This window comes from Corapipo altera, unplaced genomic scaffold (assembly GCF_003945725.1).
Source record: "Corapipo altera isolate COAL_440 unplaced genomic scaffold, ASM394572v1 68, whole genome shotgun sequence".
Lineage (NCBI taxonomy): Eukaryota > Metazoa > Chordata > Aves > Passeriformes > Pipridae > Corapipo > Corapipo altera.
Genome location: NW_020884919.1, coordinates 5703284 through 5723900, shown reverse-complemented (window position 1 = coordinate 5723900; position 20617 = coordinate 5703284). Strand labels below are relative to the sequence as shown.

The 20617-nt window shown below is 37.7% G+C and overlaps 1 long non-coding RNA gene across 2 annotated transcripts; it reads right to left on the bottom strand.

Annotated features, from left to right (window-relative positions):
* Positions 1-15894: 15894 nt before the first annotated feature.
* On the bottom strand, positions 15895-19086 carry LOC113953311. Of its 2 annotated transcripts, none has more exons than XR_003529838.1 (3): positions 19024-19086; positions 18251-18363; positions 15895-16163 (listed from the first exon to the last, which is right to left on the bottom strand). It is a non-coding gene; the product is annotated as an uncharacterized LOC113953311 (long non-coding RNA). The 2 variants fall into 2 exon arrangements; XR_003529837.1 differs by having other exon boundaries at positions 18251-18358; positions 19024-19078.
* Between the last annotated feature and the right edge of the window lie 1531 nt (positions 19087-20617).

Genomic DNA, 20617 nt, shown 5'->3' with positions numbered 1-20617 from the left:
ATACATAAAGATATATGTGTTTCTCTAGCTAATTATGTAATACCTAACTGCCACTGTGTCATTTAGACTTCAACAATTACTTTAGAAAAATGCTTGCTGTCTTTATTATCCTGTCAATTTTCAACATAAAAGAAAACCACTTAATATGCATTTTTTAAAAACACTAGCTCTTGACTCTGTGGATATAAGTGGTAAAGTTCTAGAAGCTGCAGTGATCTGATCTCATGCTGAATTTGGCTTGTTACAGATTGAAAATTGTTGGGTTTTTATCAGATGAAATAAGAAAGCTTGGTTAACAAGAGCATATATTTAGTAAAAACACAATCTATATATAAACCATTTTGCAAATCCCATCTCTCAATTTTTTTCTCAAATGAAAGCTCAGAAATGAAGAACAGTGAAGAGTAACATTTTGTCACAACAAATTGCTTTTTTCCTTTTGTTTTCTATTACCACATATCCAAACCTGACCTCCCTGACCCTTTCCAAAACCAAAGATTCCTCCTCTTCTATCCTTGGACTGCCCCTTTCCACACAGCCCATACTGAATCACCAGTCCAGTCACAGGAAGCTGGATGTTCCTCACACTGGAGAGCAGCTGAGCCACAGTGACACAAGGCACGTTTGCACCAGCTGAGGATGTTGCCTTATCAGCACACACAGCCCCTGCCAGCTTGAATATGAAGGCCTGAACTTGGTGATTCATTTCTGCACAGCTGAGCCACCAGTTCTGTTCCCACATTATATAAATATTTTCTCTCTGGCCTCTGTTGACAAAGCTTTGTCACCCACTCATGAGAAGGGGCTGCTGGTGCTGGCTCAGTGTGCAACCCATGAAAAACCTGCTGAGCATTCTGTGCTGCCTGAAGGACAGGGAGAGCTCCAGCCACTGGCAAGTCAGAGCCTGCAAACCTGTGCTGAGATACTCACAGGCATGCCAAGGTGAAACCCAACAAGTTGAGACTTGTTAATGTTGGAGCTATGATTTGGTCAAAAAGGGTGCTCTAACCTGCAGTTTGAACCATTTCAGACCAGGCAGGTGCAGAGCTGTGGCAGTGTGTGCTGCCAGTGGTGCTGGGCAAAGCCTGCATGTCACAGAACACACTCATCTTTAATTAAATTCAATTATCTGCTTCTGGAGCTAATAGTTAGTAACACAGCCTCCCCGGAATTACCATCTCTGCTGAAAAAAACAAGTAAACGGTCACAAGAAAGTGTAGTTTAAAGTATGAAAAAAAAAAAAAGATAACTGTACAGACACTACTTTTTTCTTTTAAAGAGAAACTGACACACAAGTTTAAAACAAACACCAAGTTTGTGAAACAAAGTTTGATGAGGTGCAGAAGACCAACTGAACTGATGCTAAGGATTTCACAATCCCAGGGAAGCATCCCATGGCACATTTTAAATGAGCTCCCACTCAACCACTGTAGAGGAGGCAAGAAAACACTCGTTTACAACGTGGCATAATGTCTACAGGTAAAACCAGTCTCTATGAAGACTCTCTGAACTCAGAGCAGATGAGTTACAGGAGCTCTTGTGAAATAGCCAGTGTTACTGTTGAAGCCACTCAGTGCAGGTGAGGCTTGAGGCAACAGAAGTAACATAGGAAAGAGTGGTGACACAAACCAGTCCCCCAAATTTGGTTACTATCAGTGGTTAATGCCTATTTCAGAGTAAATAGATTGAGAGAAATTGATAATTAATATTCTCAAACTACTCATGACAAATGACTACGGTAATTGTTGCCATCTGAGTAAAGATATAGATCTGCTAATTTTCCACTTACACAACAACTCATTTTGGTGTTATCCTGGACTGGACGAGTCCCTCAAGCTTACTAAAAGATTGAATCACTACTTTAAAGGGGAGATCCAATTGCTTTAGGGTAATCAAAACAAACAATTGCTTCTCACATGTCTTCAATGGGAAACGATGAGTTTTCAGCTGCTTCTAGAATCAAAGCTAGAATACAGGAAAGTGTAGCAAGATACAGGATCCCTACCTGAAACAAAAACTCCAACAGGGTAAAAGAATTAGAGCAAAGGGAAGTGTGTCATAATCAACTGCTTTACCCCAAAGACCCTCTTGTTTTCTCTTTAGGCTTATTCCAGTTTCCAACACAAGAATTTCATTGACTTGGACTGTATGTCAATTTTTTTCACTTTTACTGCATGACCCAGATATCATGCTCATTAATGTATTCCAAATAGAAGTTAAGCACATGACAAATTGTTTCCTCATGTGTATTCTGTTTCAAAACCAGCCCCAAAACAGCTTATCAGTTTGCACTGTTATTATGCTTGAAAGTTTCTCACTTTAGACAGCTTTTGCTACTAATAGATTTGTCTCTTCAAAAAATAAAGACACTTATTTAACTAGAAGAGAGAAGATCACTAGTAGAGAAAGAAGTTTTAATCCTACATATATCCACATAACTAAGAAAAAGGAAGTAAGAGCCCAAATATATCAATTTTACTTTGAAGGACTTACTAAAAAATCATAGGCTAAAGAAGCTTATTTTCTTGGAGATGATTTTTTGGCACAGCAATATCTGACATCAATGTAAGGCCACTGAAAACTTCCTTAGTATGCAATGAAGTGCCTGGAGTACTTCAGTAATTACACATTTGGCAGGACATAAACTCCTCTGCATTTGTGAGCAGCCTGTTAGTTGAGGTGCAAAATGTAAGGGGCACAGATCAAAAAGAAAGCCCAAATACCACATGGAAAAAAAAAGTAAGGAAAGAAAGTATATGCCTACAGCATCAATGGCCAACTGATCCAATCCCTCTGCATGTGGCAGAATAAAAGCTGCAGAAGCCAAATCCCGTCCTTAGACTCTTGTCACTCTTGAAGCCATGAATACTCACCAATTTTAATGTAAATGTTATCAAACATACAATCATTATTTTAAAACATAACATTTCTCTCAGAAGTACATTACCCAGGTCTCCCAGCCCAGTTTGCAGTGTCTGTCTGTTGTTAGATTGCAGCTCCTTGGGCCAGGAAGTGTCATTTTTGCTGCCTCTTACAGCACTAAGCACATTATTGAAGCTTAGCATCCATAACTATGAAAAGCAAAGTAAAATCCCACAAGTTAACTTTGATGTGGTTGCAGATCCCAGTCCTGTTCTGACATCAGGAAACTGGACTGAAGGATTTGTGAAGGCTGCTAGAAAACATGACGAAGATATTTAGAGCTCACTTACAGAGGGACAAATGGGCAAGTTAACACATTTTATTGCACTTTATTTAACTGCATGAAACCTCTCTCTGGGCACTTATAATTAGTGATTTGAATTTGCTTAGGGGAGGGTCTCTCTACATAAGGAATTAGTGTACAAAAATCTGGGCTACAAATTTCTGCATTTCTGGTGGCTGTACGCTCACTCCCCATGCAATGATGGTAGCTGAGTCCTCACATATATATATATGTGTATATACATATGCATACCCACAAAACCCCTGCCCACACAGAGAGTTAGCATAAGCAGAAGTAAACAGCATGCCACGCATTCACACTCTGCTGAACAGCACTCTGAAGTGTCAGATGGCAGTGATAAAAGTCAGATCTTCAGGGTATGTGTACCTTTGTCATGAAACTTTAATCCAGGCTCCCTCAGTTACTTCAGAAGGCTTTTCCTCCATGTAGCATGGGGAATGTGCAGGCTGGCACAGACTTTTTAATTTCTAGTTTCTATGGGGTGACAGTACTGTACCATCTAAGAAGGGAATTAAAATGCCTTCATGCTGGGTGCATACATAATGCCATAGTGAGAAAGTCTGTCTCATCTCCTACCGTTGAATATTTATACAGAAGTGGTGACCGGATTCCCCAATGAAGTTTAGGGTTCTGATGCGTTTGTAATTTTTTGCATGTCTGTAACAAGTCAATCACAGGCCTAAAATATTTATCTCATTTGGAGATGACAAAACCCCAGGGAGCATCTGCTTCTTATGATCCAAAACCCACATGACAGCACGTTCTAGCAAGACTAGATACTTCTCTCATAAAGAGGTTTTAAGAGAAGCTAGGAATTTTAATTCAACTTTAACTCTTCCTAGAGTATCCAAATCACACTCCTGCCTGCCTGCATCCATTTTCATGTTTTTACTACTGTAAAAGCTAGGACTTAAAACACAGCAAACTATCCTCTGGAAGGTATTGATACCTATGTGTGAGCAGTAGTAAGGACTCTGGAACTGACCATCAGATCAGGACTTCAGCTTGACCTTCCTGAATAGGACACAGTGAATTAGGTCTACCCAGATTTTGTCATCACTTTTAGAACAGAAACCACAGAATCACACAGCATCAAATGCATGCTTAGATACTTCATTCTTTTGGTAGAAAGAAACACAAATGATCTTTTCCTCAGGAGCTGCGTTCACAGTACTCCTATTAAAAAGCAGAGACACCAAACACTTGTACCACGTTATATTACATATTCAATCCTTCTATTAGAAGGAGAATGATTGGATGTACTCTGCCAATTCAATCCAATTCTCAAGCAATACTCTCCTTCCTTGCTATTAAATATCTCAGACTCCCAGTCTGTAGTAAATGGAGTTGGCCTCCTCTGTCTTTTACCACAGCATTTCCCACTGATTTATATCAGTCTATTCATATTTCTTGCTGACCTGATTTTTCTCCCCTTTCACTTCTAAATCCTCTATTGACTTGAATTAATCTTGCAGAGGGCTCTTTCAACTGGGAACTCACTGAGTTTTGAAAGCAAGCTCTGGTAGCTCCCAAAAGGCCTTCTCATACAACTATTTAAAAAAAAAAAAAAGGTGAAATGCCTAGTGAGAGAGGTAGCCAAGTGCCACTGAAAAAAACCACAGCCAACCACACACACAAGAAGAGAATGAAAGAGACAGTTAAAGCAAATCTCTACATGAGAAACAAACGGTTTCCATTCAAGTTAAAACTCATTTTATGTGAAAGAGTACAGTTTTTCACAGGAAAAGTAAAGACAGAATTGCTACTAGAATAAAGGACCAGCCAGTTTCATGTGTAGCTACAGGCAAAATACAGATAATGCACTGCAACCATCGAAATCTGTACTAGCTACAGTCCTCAAGCCTTAAATACAACATGAAGTCATTTAACAGGATTTGATCCCATATTCATAATTTTGTCCCTGTCTTGAAACCGAAGAATATTTACAAACAGCTATCTCTACCAACAAGGACATTTCAGTATGATATAAGCTCAAGCTATTCACCTAATACAGCCTCCCTAAATAAAAACTTATTAGTTAAGAGATTGTGAACAGAGAGCTTTTCAGGCTGCTGCAGTTTATGTGAAACACACACTTATTTTCTCAACTTAATTGCCCTTTCTTAGCTGCACTAAACTGAAGAGAGAAAAAGGCTGCAATTTCATGACATAGACTGAACCTTGGTTATACAATAATTAAGCGCACTAGGAACACAAACTCAAAAAGTATTTCATCATAATCAAATTCAAAAAATATTTTGTAATAATCAGATACTAGCTCGTGTACAGTAGGAAACAATAATTTCTCTGCAGTGAAAAGTTTGGAAATAAACATCCACTGGTACCCAGAAAAACATGAAATGGCTCTTCATTTCTTTTTCTCAGTGTAACAGTCACACCATGGAGAAAAACTCTTCTTCCAAGTACAGTGGTTGTACTTACCATTTCCACTACTATTTTATAGGTAAGAAAATTCTCTTAAACTGGGTTCAAGAAACAGCATGATCCTGCAGTGCTGAATAACATAACACAGCTGTAATAGAAATTCTTACTATTGTTTGCATTTCATATAATTTTATGGGTTTGGGTAGTGGTTCCTGAAGTGTGGTCTATGGATCACTGTTACTCAGCTAAGTCATGACAGGGGATCCACAGAACTACGTACTCAGTATTTTCAGTAAAGAATTTGATAGAAGCAAATGTATCCCCAAGAAATTTAGGGGTCTAATATTGACCCACAAACACACACTCAACACCCAACCCCTTGGTTATGGGGGAATATTATCAGAAAGCAGCATTCTCCATGTAAAGAGCAAGGATTCAGGTTTCAGCTGGAAATAGAAAGGTTATAAATGGTCACAAGCTAAACTTTCAACCAGGGGAAGATATTCTTATCCAATTACAAGAAAACTTCTTGTCCCTTCCTGTGATTAAACCATTTGCCTGCACTATTAATACTACCACAGCAATATTTTTTATCTAGAGAGGCAAAAGCCAGCACATGAAAAAAGAGCAGCCATTTGGCAATGGAAATAGTGTGAGTTTAAAGGCACAGAAGGCACTACTTAATAGCAGAAATATTATTAACAGGTCTTTCTCCCTGGTGTTTGCTAAATTTTTCTCTCCTTTTTACTATGTTCCTGGTTTTCTGGGGTTTTGGGGGGGCTTTTTAATATATTACTAAGAGTCTTGTGAGTTTCCACCATGAAAAATATTGTGTAACTATTGTGCCAACTAGAAACAAATGAAAACACATCTTTCCTTGAGTGCTTAGACATATAGGAAAAGGTAAAAGTGAAAATCATTGCAGCTGGATTGACTACTGTGTTTAACAAATGTGCATGTAAAAATATTTATGAAGATAAACTTCATATTATAATAAAAGACAGAATCTTTTTAACTGTGTTACAATAGCAGAGCTGTTGATAGCAGTCTTATGAAAGTAGGTATTACAGAAACCAGGTAGGTACTACATCTCATTTACCTTCTTTATGCAACTGCTTTGACCTTTGAAAATCAGTGTAGATTCTTGAGGTGATTATATAGCTCTCTGTAAGTTTATGCCCAGTATCTACTGAAAGTATTTACAGACTTAAAAAAAATGATTTTCACTTTTAATTGCAATAGTAAAGCTATTACCTTATTACTGTTCTTACTCACCTTGCAACTGCCAAAGCTGCTGTGGGCAAATTGCCCCTAGATAAAACCTGCACATGAAGTTGCTGAAATAATCTTGCAGTATTGGCATTTAAAAATGAAGTAAAAATGTTATTCGCAGTTTCACAAGAGGAGTGATGAAAAAAATTAACTCCATCCCAGCCAAAACCAGGACAAGCCAGAATGAACATTTACTGGTTTCAAAGGTATTTGGTGAACTAACTCACAGGTTTTTTTTTTATAAAACTATCTCATTGTTTTATTTGTCTCTGAGAGTTCCATGCCGTTAGCTATTTGAGAAAATTAAATGCTGTTTTCCATCAACATGTGTATGAAATCCACACCAGATTTTCCTTTGAGAAGCTTATGTCAGTCAGTATGGTTTCTATATACTACTGTCTTCTGTACTGTACCAAATTAAAATCAAATATCTTGTAAAGAGGATAAAATATGTGCATGTGGGTTTTGAGGACCTGACAAAGAACTGTTTGCTGCATATTATCACCATGTCTTCACCAAGCTCAGGTCACTCAGGTCAGGGGAATAATAGGAACAAGAAGCAGAGGGGAATAGAAGTAAGAATGTGAGAAGGCATAAGAGCTCTTTGACACCAATAACATGGCTTCTAACTCACTGGCAAACTGTCCCTCAGAAATATGCATGGATACTTCTGAGGCTGCGAATTTATTCTCTTGATAACTACTACTGTTAGTCAGGCAGCTTGCTACCATTCTCACTTGTAGAGAGATGGCCTTCACAGAGATCATAACCTTTCTCTGGAGGTCAATCCACAATCTAAAATAAGCATTCTCCATGTCCAAGGGTTGCTCCCCTGCAGTTTGAAGAAGCCAACTCCTTTCCATGAGTCTGAGCAAACCATAGGTTCTCTGAAAATGCTCCCAGCCAGGAATATCTCTGCGTGGCCACAGCTTCCCTAAGTTTTACAGCAATGGAAACACTGCTGATGGTCCAACACAACAGGTCCAGTTCCTGGCTGCCAGGTTATGCTTTGCCCTTGAGACAAACATGAAGGTCAGGACCATTAGTCACCCTGTTGACCAGAGGAAAAGTCTGGCTGAGTGAACACAGTGTTAGGATGTAATCCTAAGAGAAGAGGGAGTGAAATTTCTGGTCAAGCAGATTTGCCACATTGCATGTCTATGATTAGTTTCAGTTTAGCCTGATGTAATTTAAACAGAAGTGACAGATAGAAAAAGCTGGAGCTGGAGACTGAACCTAAAAGGGAGAGGATAAACCACTGTTTGAACAGTGACCTTCCACCTGTACTAAAGTGATTAATTTAATATTTGCACTGAATTACAGCAATTACAATTAACTGAAGGGGAGGATTTCTGTTTTCTGAAGATCCAAGATGTAAAAGAATATCCTTTGTTCTTTTATTATTGCATTTTTACCTGAATTGTCAAGAACTTTTGGATCTATAGAAGAGAGACAATTCCTTCAGTTTCTGGTTTTGTTTGAAATGTCTAAGGTATTTTGTCCATATTTGATGCCATGCTCAGTTAAAACAGATTAAAAATAATTATAGATAATGAATTTGCAGTAAGTCTTCAGATGTTACAATTTTTGTTAACGAGTTTGGCCTGTATGAAACAGGACTGTTCTAAGCCAGAGACCATGATCATCTCAGGTGTCTCAGAATTTAAACCATTTAATGCAGACTCCATACACAGTACCAGGTAAAAATCACAGTTAAGTTGTCTCTGAAGTAGTACGGAAATATGTACTCAAGGATGTAGTTTCAGTGTTACATTTGACTTACTACAGTTAAACTATAACTTATTTGCAATTCCAAATCATTAAAGTCACTTAGGAGCAGTTTGGTACAACATTCTGAGTCTGTACAAGAGTCCTGATCACTGCAGTGATGATATAAGAAAGGAACTCTTGCTGTAATAATCATCTCTGAGGACATGCCTTTCTGAAATGTACAGATCACATTCTGAGAATTTTGGTTACCACTTGTGTTTCAAAGTGAAAATTGAGCTACTGGAACATTAAAAGTAAGTCAGAAAGAATCTTGGCTATTTTTCAGCTTTATATGCCCATAAGAATTCAGATATAATTCACTTTCATATATTAACTGGAAAGAGGAAGATTTGAAGTGCTATTTATCTTCCCCCTAGTCTAGCAAGCTTGTTCCCCTTGCAATGAAACTCTTACTGTTACCTGCTCCTGTCTATCATCACATCCTTCAACTTGTCTGGTGTTTCTGGCCTTCCCCCTGCAAGTGTTCTTCTCTCATTCCAAGCTCCTCTGGGGGATGCCAGCTCTGAACTGAAACATGTAGCTATTTTTTTGCAAACTCTTTTTTAAAAATCCGCAACCACTCTGACACATGGAAACTATGAGGTGACAAACGACTTACCAAAGGGAGCCTGGGAAATATATGATGGTAAAATACCAATAGCAAAATTCATTCTTCTTTTCTGCTCTTCATTGATGAGTTTCTCAGGGTATGTCTGTAATGTAGAATATTACAGTTCACAGGGTGCCTGAGCTACTACTGAATGGGCCAGCTCTTGGGGACAGAGATAATCAGCCTGAGCACAGTGCCATGCCAGCAGGGTTACACTGCTTTGGAGAGGGAAGTTAGTGTGCCTTCACCAGAGTATTCATCAGAGTGTAGGATTTCATTAGCATTTGGGCAAATGCAACTCCATTGAAACGAGCAAAACCCATATGATGACTTATTTGTATGTAGGTTTTTCTTAAGGTCTTAGGTGCAAGCAAACAAACATTTTTCTAGTAAAAAACCACCAATTTTGAACTTCTGTCCATTAAATATATACATACATGTACCTATATAAAAGATAAAGGTTTGTTTGTGTGTGAAGAAAAAAAAATACAACGCTGAAGGAAATCAAGGGGGTTGGTCACCCAGAAGCGGGTGATTTCAGGTGTGTGTGTATGAACCAGCCATTTGGAAAACAAAGAAATAATTTACTTGGTATTTCGTGAAACAACTACAGTGCAGAAATTATTCTTTTTATGGTCTTTTGACGTTATAGATACCATACATTTAATTTGGAAAGGTCTCCCATTGGCAGAACAGAAAACCTCCCAAGCTCAGCTACTCTGTTTGCTCACAGCTATTCCACTGAGCTCTGAAACGCCACTTCCCACCTGAGGAGGCAGAACAGAGACCCCACTGTGCACTTCAGGGCTCTAACTCACTCCGTGGGAAGTGACCAGGCACAGCAAAAACCAGCAGGTTAAGGAGTAATGATCCAGGGTCACTCCCAGAGGCAGTATGGGCACAGGTATGGATGGGCAGCTCTGCAGCATCACCAGTTGTTTTTGAAAATGTAAAACTCCTACGCTAACAGGTTTGTTTGTAATGCAGTGTAGTGAAAATCAAAATGTGAATTTTGATTAACTGCATGTCCTGAATTTCTTTAGCTAGCCAGTTCCATGTACTGCACTTTCATGACATTCTCATTCTTGACATTCTGACTTCTATTTTTCCTAGGTGGATTGCTTAACGACCAATTTCCAACCTGCTCCCAGTGACTCAGGCATCATTTCTGCACTGGTCTGATCACCCTGTCACAAGTTCTCACTCACACAGATCTCTACACCCACCTTCCATCTCAGTCTGGGGGCCATATCTTATTGGTTGAACAGCAAGAAAGCATTAACAGTAATTACAGAAATGTTTTTCCTCTGCTCTAATTACAGTGACATCAGCATTCTATTAACCTTTAAATTACTGGTATTTTTCCAGAGAGAACCGTAATGAATAGCAGTTAAGGAAAGAAGCTGCATGATTTCAGAGCAGAGAAAATGAGCAAGAAATAAAGCAGAGGTGCTTCATACTGGTGGCAGCATAAAAGCCTCCTGACAATGCTCTTGTACCAATGGCCACCACTGCCTCTTACGGGCCAGACCCTCAGATGGTATATACTGCAATAGCTTCACTGACTCTAGTAACTATAAAACAGAGTTTTTATTTTCAGTCTTTGGATCTCTTGAGAAAATTCACCTGTAGCTCAAAGTGCTAAATATGGTGTGATAGGTACCTTGCAGTTGGAAACAGTGAGAAGTTACTGTCTTGCATGTGCTCCTGGACAGACAGAAATAAGCATTGTTCTGGACTTATCATAATGACAATAGACATCAAACACCAATAAATGTGAGAAAGAAATAATTTTCTTTATTTTGTGATAGTCCAATTTCAATGACAGTCCAATCTCATCTGTGATAAAGTTGATATTTCTTTTATTCCATTGATAGTTTCCTTAATTGTTTTTTGCAACTGGCCTCAGATGGAAAAATCTTTTTCAGAGAAGGAAAGAAGAAGTTGACAGAAAACCAATTCTTTATGGAGCAAGTCAAATGAAGTAACAGATATTTTTGTGTATTCTGAAAATTATGTTTAACATTTTAGGGATGCTTAGTCAGAGGAAATATTTTTGGTCTCTTTAAGCTTTGCAAACACTTCATTCCTTTAAAGGAAGTCCTGAGAATATGAATATTCAGGAAAAAAAAGGGAACCATTTATGCTGATGCATATTTTTTTACTCAGTTGTTTCTGGCAGAATTGTCTGTTCCCCAAATATATGTAAGCAGGTAGATATACAATGGCAAGCACTTCTACAGTGATGTAACACAAATTTGTGTTCACAGTAGCACACATACATACATACATACATACATACATACACAGGAGAAGCTTGGCACAGGAAGAACACAGGATAAAAAAACCTTATTATCTCATGCACAATTAGAAAGAACTTAATGCAGATGATCCTTTATGGAAACAAAATTGTTCTCTTCTTCCAGTGACAAGAATCACTTTTATAGACACAGTTCTTACTTCAGCCTAGAACTCTGCTCTGTGTCCTTTGTAAATGTGTTTAGGGTTATCACTTTTAAGTTAAGCCTTCTCTGGTTTTCTCCTTGATTTGCTGGCTGACATATTTATGCATGTGTACTGTGAACTTCACTCAATCCACTCCTGCATAATAAGATCAGGTTAAAAGTCATTTCCCATTTCCTTTTTTCAGTGTCTTTCCTAAGAAATGTTCAAGTGCATGAATATTCAAAAAAAAAATTGGACTAGGTGAAGTGAGCGCTTTGACAAAAGATCTCAACTGAGACTAAAATCCTTGACCTGAATCAGGCAGAGAAGGGAATTAAGCCAGTTTTCTTGTCTTGCTGTGTGACAGAGCCACCATGCCACGGATAACACTGGATAGACTGTCTCTCTCAGTGTTTGAAATTTCAGGCAGAATTTCAGGGAAACCTTAATTGACCAAGAACAACCAAAACTGCCCTTCTCAAAGGAGTTTCAGCCTTTCCACAGAACAGTTTTGTCAACTGAACAAAATATCACGACCAGTGGACTTGTACCATTTTCGAAAACAGCCAAGAGGCTTTGGGACTATGGGATTAATTTTCAAAACTTTATACTCTTAGAAGACTTAATCTTACTTCATTTCCTTGAGGGTGAGAACCGTCAGCATGAATTTACCACAGGTCAAATGAAGATTATAGAAAGCCAAAGGCAGAGAGGAGCATGTAACCACAGAATAAACCCTGATGGCATTAGGAACGTGGTGTTTTCTGAGCCTTGGCAGAGGCGACTGACTCCAACGCAGGAGCTCTTAAATCATAACACACATTTATTGAAAATGCATCTGCGAAGAATTTCATCCTAATGAAGCAAGTAAAAGGAACTGAAATTGCTTAGTATATACCTTTAGAAAATCTTATTCATCTTAATATATTGGCACTGCTACAATTAATAGCCTGTTTGAATTTCCCTTACACTTTCTATTACAGGAGGCTCATAATTCAGGCATAAAATTTTTACTCTTGGCTGAAAGTTGTTATTTAATGTCTTAGCTCATTTCATGTAGCTTTTCTGCACAACCCAGCTCACTTCCCACCAACAGAAGCTGCTCTATGGGGTTCCCCAACCTAACCTGCTGGTAAGGAGTCAGCAAGCTCTGTTGCTGTCTGATGTAAAGTTTGTAAGAGTGTATTTTTAAAAGAAACACCTGGGTCTGCCCAAGAAGAGATGAGGTAGGAGCTCAGGAATTAGGCCTTTTAACGAAATCTTTTAACACAATCAGAGAATCACCCTAGCAATTTACTGACTTCTTATTTGCCTATCACCAGTATAAGGAATTTGAATCTTCCTGTCACCTTGAGTAAGGATCCTTTTGGCACACAGGTTTTTGGGTGGGGGTGGTCTTATACTGGAGGCAGAAGAAAAAAACACAGTATGTCCATTGAGAATGAGGCTGAGAACAGAGGAGCAAGAACAGCCCAACAGCTGGGAACAGACAGCTCAAAAAACTGTTCATGGACAGGTCATAGAAATGAGCCAGAAAGACAATGGAGACAGAACCATGTCTGGTTGAGACTTTTACTATGGCAAAAGAAGTGATAACACAGGGGTTCTTTCCAGATTGGTCCATACTGTTCATTCTGACTCAGGTCATGACTCACTAACACCAGATCTGCACAGGATCAAGTCCCTTTGCCATATAAATCTGATCCACATCAACCATGGATGCAAACTGCACTTCTGTTGAATATCCAGACTAATTATGATGTTTATGAAAGTTTTTACCATGACGTGAAGACAGACAACATCTTAATTAGCAAATGCAATTTATGTTGAGATGATGGTTTGCAGAGGGAACACAAGATTTTTTTCTGATCTGGCAATAGGAGTTCAAAATCCTAACTTACTACACCCTCAAATTATTACACCAAATGAAAGGTGTTGAGTTACATACCATCACAACAACTCCACTACAGTTTTCCTTTCCCTTAAGGCATTATAGGCTTTCTACACTTTCACTTTTATAACCATTTCTTTGAATATTTTTGATAATTTGCCGAATTTTATGTGTCCATTTCTTGAACTTACTTCTAATTTTTGAAAATTCAAAAGAATCAGAATTAAGATCTGCTACTTTTTTTTTTTTTTTAGTTTATTTTCTCCAAAACACTTCCAGAGCATCACCTTCTACTATTTTGTAATAAAATTGCATGAAACTGCGACAGGTGACTTAGTGTATCACTTATCATATGATCTGCAAAGCCACAAGGAAAATCACTTTAAAAAGGAAATTAGGAAAAAGGAGGAGGAGTAAGGAAGGATATGGTGGGACCCTGCTTCAGCCAGTGCTATTAAGCTATTGAGACTGTATAGAATTTTTTTTATGTAGCTCTGAGGGGAGCTGTGGGAATGTCACCCGTGGAACAGTGGTCTCCATCAACTAGAGTGGAACAGGCAGGTTTCTATTCCCAGCCTTGCCACTTACAGAACAGAAAGTCACTTTCCTTCTCTGTTCCTCAGCTTCCCCATTTATAAAACATGAAAATCATTACTTACTCATTTCACAGAAAATCTTAGTGATTCATTTAATCAAAATGCTTAACTGAAAAAATATATATGAACCTTCCTTGAGGAAAAGAAAATAAACTTGGAGTTAACATAGTTCACAAAAAGAGAAATCAGAACAAGTAGAAAATGAGTTGTAAAATGCTCATTTTTAAGAACTTCAGCAAACTATAAAGGCTATCACCCATGATAGCATGCTAGAACAGAGTTCATATGAAAGTGTAACCCTACAGATGATCATAGATGAGCACTGAATAAGCAGCCACTGAGGAAGTTATGTTTCTATGAATAATTTGATCAGAAAACACTGTTCTTTTTTCAGTTTCACGTGTGTCATGTCAGAGCATGATGAGATTTCACCAACTCCTGTGCACTGAGGCAGATTTCTCATAAACTGGTTAAATTCACATATTTTAAGTCAGAGATTGGTAGAGTTTTTCATTAGCCTTAAAACTAACTTGCTGTTTAGGGTCTTATACATAATCTCTCTTCTTGCACGAGAGACAATAACCTCTCACTTGTACTGTTATTTTTCAGTGAGATACACTGATCCTGAATTCCAACTTCATGCAGTATGGGAGATCATCTTTAGCCCAGAGTTCCCACTAAAATACTTGATCACTTTGCTCTACATTGACATTTTAATTTTGAAGAGCAAATTAACATTACAAATACACACAAATTTCAACTAATGAGGTACTCCAACACTTGGTTTGGACTAATAGAGTTGATTTGGTAGTATGTATTTGGATTAGAGTTGGAAGGTGTATTTCTGATATCTGAAGCGAGAAAAAACCCAACTGAACTAGAAAAATTATAAATTTGTTTATAAATTCACAAATAAAATGATATATTATTCATTTGAAGCCATCTCTCTACAGCTCAGAAGATTTTCTCTACTGTGACAGATTGGAAAACTCCAGTACAATTTGTCTTTTCAAGCTGTCCCTGAAAGAAGATTCTGGGGGAAGTTTTTCAAGTGCAGAAATGTGCTGTCTTCGCTTTTAGCTTATATCCAAGCTACTGAACTGAGAACATTTTATATCCTGTCAGTTTTAATGTTAGTCTACTTTTATAATTGTGTCACTTGTGAGATTTTGTTAGAACAGAGACTGGGGTTTGTGAAAATGTGAGGTGTGAACATAACACAGTAATTCACAGAGAGCTTTGTTTTCACAAACAATCCAAAACAGAGGACTTGCAAACCCTCTGGTACTCCCAGACAGCTCAGTCAACTCAGGCTTTGTCCTATCTCTCATGTGGAAAGTGGAACCATTTCCTTATTCCAGAGCAGTGAATTCTGCCTTATACTTACTATCGAGGCACATTTTTTTCCTTATTGTGGCACATGTTTCTTGATTCCCTTGGCCAAGTACTTCCTTATTTCTCTTCAAAATACTGAAGAGAACCGAAGTTATTTGTGATTTCAAGTGAAATTTTGTCCAGGTAAGTGTCAAAAATAGCAAGCAATAAGAGAAGTCAACGCATTTTGGAATAGCGGAAACATTCTGCTAGGTTTAGGTTATATAATAATTGGGTTTTTATTAGGAAACATTTTAGAAGTCACTTTAAAATTAAAGAGAGAAGTAGAAAAAAGAATTAACTCATTTAATTTGATTTTGGAAAAAATTAAACGTTTTGGTGGTGGGTCAAGTTGATAGCTCATCTGAGATTTACTCAGCTGTTCTGGGAGGGTGTTTTCTTGGAAGTCAGAGTATTTCCATGCCAGTTGTTAAAATATTCAGGCAACAATATATCCCCTTGTGATTAATGTTTTTGATAGACAGTGTTCTAGTCTTGCAATGCTGAAGTTCTCTTCTCATGGTCATGTACCAGTTGCTTATTGGTGTTGCTGGAATAAGATTATAGCTCTGCTGGTCAGTCAGAACCCTGGTCCTATGGCAAAGTGGAAAGAACAGCAGTCAGCTTTGTCTGGATAAGGAGTGTGCATATGGAGAACCTTGGAGACAATCTGGTCATACAACCTGTGCTTCTTGGTAGTCTCTCTGTGTGCTTGCATGTGCTTCAGCTTCCATTTCCTTTAGGGAACAAACACTAGGATATTTGCTTTGCCTACACAGCACTCAGTAATATTTTAGACTGAGCATTTTGCTTCCTGTCTCTTCTGTGTGTTTTCTCTACCTTAAGCAGCAATGTCTGCTCTCTCAGTTAGTGTCTGCCTATTCTGCTTCCCCCTTCCTTTACCTTGAACTTTTGTATTTGTTCTGCATTAATGGCTATTAATGCTTTGATCCTTTTCACTCTACAGCCTCTCTCTGTCTCAGGTCACAGTTCTCATCAGACACTTATTACTTATTTCAATATTTCGGGAATTATTCCTGGTAACAATGTCAATCATTTTATGTCCTTGCTTCACAATGGGAAAGTAGAGAGAGAAAAAAAAAAAAAGAAAAATGAAAAAAGTAACATCCAATTTTACCTTCATTTTTTTCATCATCATTTTCTGTAGGTGTTGCATTTTTTTCCTTCTTATTTGCATTTCCTGCCATGCTGTGGGTGCCATGAATCTGCTCAGTGACATCAAATTTCATCTTGGGAATGCTGAATAGTAACAGCTTGAGCTCTACAGTCAAATTGTTCTTTATCTGCCACTTACAGAAATCCCAGAACTGTGGCAAATGTCTGAGTCGTGCACATAGATTTGCACTGTCTGGTCTTCACTTTTCTCTCTTTCAACTTGTACTCCTCATCTAAGTGCCACCCAATTTATTACTTGCATGAAAGACTCCCTATAGCATAAGAATTGAAAAGGCTTCAAATGTTGCAGGTTTTCAGCCATAATTGCTGCTTAACTTCAGCCTTATCTTCACGGGTAGCACTAACACCATTTGTTATTTGCTCTCTTTCAGGTAAGACATGAAGGTCAGCAATAGTGTACAAACAGGGCCTACACTTCCAAGGTTTATTGAGTCTAAAAAGAGCTAACTAAAGCTTCATTAACCAGCATGCCATACTATATAACTGCAACTTTTCTATGAATAAAATGTAGCATCAGGAGCACAGATTTTTCTATTTCAGCATTGTCTCTGACTGCTCCCAGGAACCAGTTCTCTATGAGAGTTCTGTACTCCGAAGCCCTGGGGTCAAGTTCCTCCTTCACCTATGCAAATGTGTTTTGCACAAACCCCCTCTCTTCTTGCATACTTTTTCTGAAAGCCCTGTTGTATATCTGTATTCTATTATTCAGTGTACAGGGAGAAGAGCAAGTAATATGGACCATTCAATAACTAATGAATGACTGAATGGAAAACAGTTTTCCATTTATTTAAAATAAAAATAATGATAGACTTTTTTAAATAGGAAGGGAAACATAGTATCACTATCAATATTTCTTGGAAGTAAATATATTTGTTACTGATAAGGAACTCTCATGAACTAGTTTTTTAAGCTTCTTCTGTGGTTGTTCATTTAGGCAGAAAAGAGCCAAATTCCCAAGCTCTGGTAAAAGCATTTGAGATAAGGTGCACACAGTTATGAGATAAGACCTATCCACCTCCTTGCACATGAGTAATCAAGGAACTAAAAGCAAGTGCAAGGTAATATTAACTGAGATAAACAGCTGGAAAGTAGAAGGGATTTCTTTCCCTTCACTGGAAAAGAAATCATGCTATTAATAGCTGTGATTTGCTAATGAAAACAAGTCTTTGAAGTTATTTGTCTTCATCATATCTTGAATGAATATTTAAAGTTTGCCTAGAATTATCTTTCATGTCAGACATTTAGAAAGTCAGTTTACCCGAAGCAGACAGTACTAATGGAGTAAAAGCACCGTGAGTTCTCTGTTAACTTCAGGGCTAACAGTCGCTCCTTGGCCTGAAGAAGGGCGCTCTGAGCAATCAGGGGCAGAAGGTAAGGATGTCATACAGTGAATTTAGATAGGATCACATGTCTAGAAAACTAGTAGCTGGAAGTATTCAGAGGGTGTGAATCCTTCTGTTCCACATCAGAAAGTGAGAATTTACATATTTCCCTGAAAGGCAGGAGTAGACTCTTTACAATAGAACTGCTTCCTGGACAGCTGGCTTTTTGCAGATGGATACGTGCATGTTTCTTCAAACGGTGTGGCAAACCTTTACTTAAAACATTAAAGAATATTATAGTATTCATTCTGGCACCAACTCAAAATTCTCTTGATACTGAACTTCCTCCTAAACCAATGGTTTGCCTTCACTGCCTGAAAATGTTCTTTATCTGCATGTGTGGACACATAGAGTACACCTGGCGAAAAAGTCTTGCCATGAGCTTTAGGTCTCCTTTAGGCTTTCTGCTTTCTCAGCCACATCTGTGGAAGTTATTTCAACAACATTTATTTTCCCTCACTTTCTATGCAGCTGTTCTGACAAAGCTATCATATGAACACAAAATATCCCTCTCTGTTCTGGTCTCTGAGTTAGCCTGTAACTCCAAGGAATTAACACGTGTGATAGGTCTCTTCCTTGCATAAAATTTTTGAAATAAAGACTAAGAAATGAATCTCAGTAATGCAGCTTTGTCAATGAAGACTTCTTGAAGTACTAAAACTAAATCACAACCTATCCAGATGTTATGGAATTCAGACTCCTTTCTAAAGTACCGGATGAAAACTTAGAACAGATTTCTGGAACAACAGAACACCAAAGCTACAAATTAAAAGTATTTCAAAGGCACTTTGATTAACTGAGCTATATGTATTGTGCCAATTGATCTCTGTTTCTTTCTTGCCAAGTATTGTTTCTCATCTCCAAAATAAACTGACCATGTTCAGGAGTGACCTTAAAATTGCCATTAGGGAGAGATGACTCAGAGCAAAGCCTCAAGCTATTCTATGTCTATGTCTATGAGATCATGGCTTCCTGTGAATCTCTTCATTCTGAGGAGATGCTGCTGTCATCTTCCGTTATCTTAAAACTTGCAGAGCCAAACGAGTGTTTTAGATGACAAATCTGACACTGGTGTTCTTAAAGGACATTTTTTAGAGTTGCAGCCATGATTGCCAATGACTTTGGGATAACACACTTCAAGTTTTTGCTGGCACTTAAGGGCAGTTCAAGGTAGATAACCAGGATGATCATATTTAACTTCTTCCTTTTTAATTAGCTACTTTATATGCTTATATAAACACCCTGAAATACTAAAATTCAAAGGACATTCCAATTCTTAACTATTGAACAACTGAAATGCAAGATATCTCTCTGCTTTGGTACCTATCTGGTCTTTTTCACCAAGACTCGCTAGGGAGCTACTATTTATGTTTTATGAATTTAAACACAATATGTTGAAGTTGTTCTAAAGTGAATTCCTGATTTTTGGTTATAACCATTACTGAATCAGCTTCTTTACCACTATGAATAATTCTGTTGAATTCAATAGAGATAAAACAGGTATAAAACAGCTATACTGAAAGATCAGATTCTAAACCTCAAGTATTTAACTTTAGGTATTCAAAGTATAAAACAAGAAAGAGTTGAAAGCAACTAGGTAGCTCAAATTTGGGTTACAATAAAATTGAGCTTTTAACATATATATGGGAAAACTATGGAAAATCTTTTTTAATGAAGAGATACAGAATGAACCCATATGCAAATATACTGCATCATGATGTAATAACTACTGAAAATATCACAGCTTTCCAAATCAATGGTGTCAATAGACTATTTAAAAAAAAAAGTTACATTAACCTTTTGATAAAAATGGGATTTTGACCTTGACTAAGTGTAATGTGCATAAGAGCTTGTTGTATAATTTTCTACCCTAATTAACACTTGTGTTACATAAATTTGGTAAAGCAGTTGAAAGCTAAAATCTCATATGAAGTTTGCATCCAAATACAGTATTGCAAAATGATTCTAACACTGTTTCACCACCATATATTTCTTATGTCAGAAAAAATCTGACTCAGAAGACCACTATCTGTCTTAATCTATGTTTTCCTGACCAACAGTTTTAAGCTGCTGAAGAGACTCCCCAGAACAACTCCCTCACTGAGTGATACTGTCGTCATACTACATTATTCATCTAAGCTTTTGCTCTAGGAATAGGACACTTCCATGCTGGTCTCCTGAATCCCAGAGCAAGAGGAAGTTATTCATCTTATGAATCATAATATGTCTGGAGACATTAAATTCTTGCCAGCAAGGAGAAATGAACTAGATGAAAACATCAACAGTAAAAAAATCTTTGCTAACGAGAACTACCGTACTTATAGCACATACTGCTATGTAAAAAGGTGTGAAATCTAAATAGATGTCAAAAGAAATAAAAAATGGGTAAGAAACACCTGTATTCTCTCAAAATGAAAAGGTTTGCTTCATGAAAATTTCAAATATCAAGCATAACTCTGTTAGAAATTA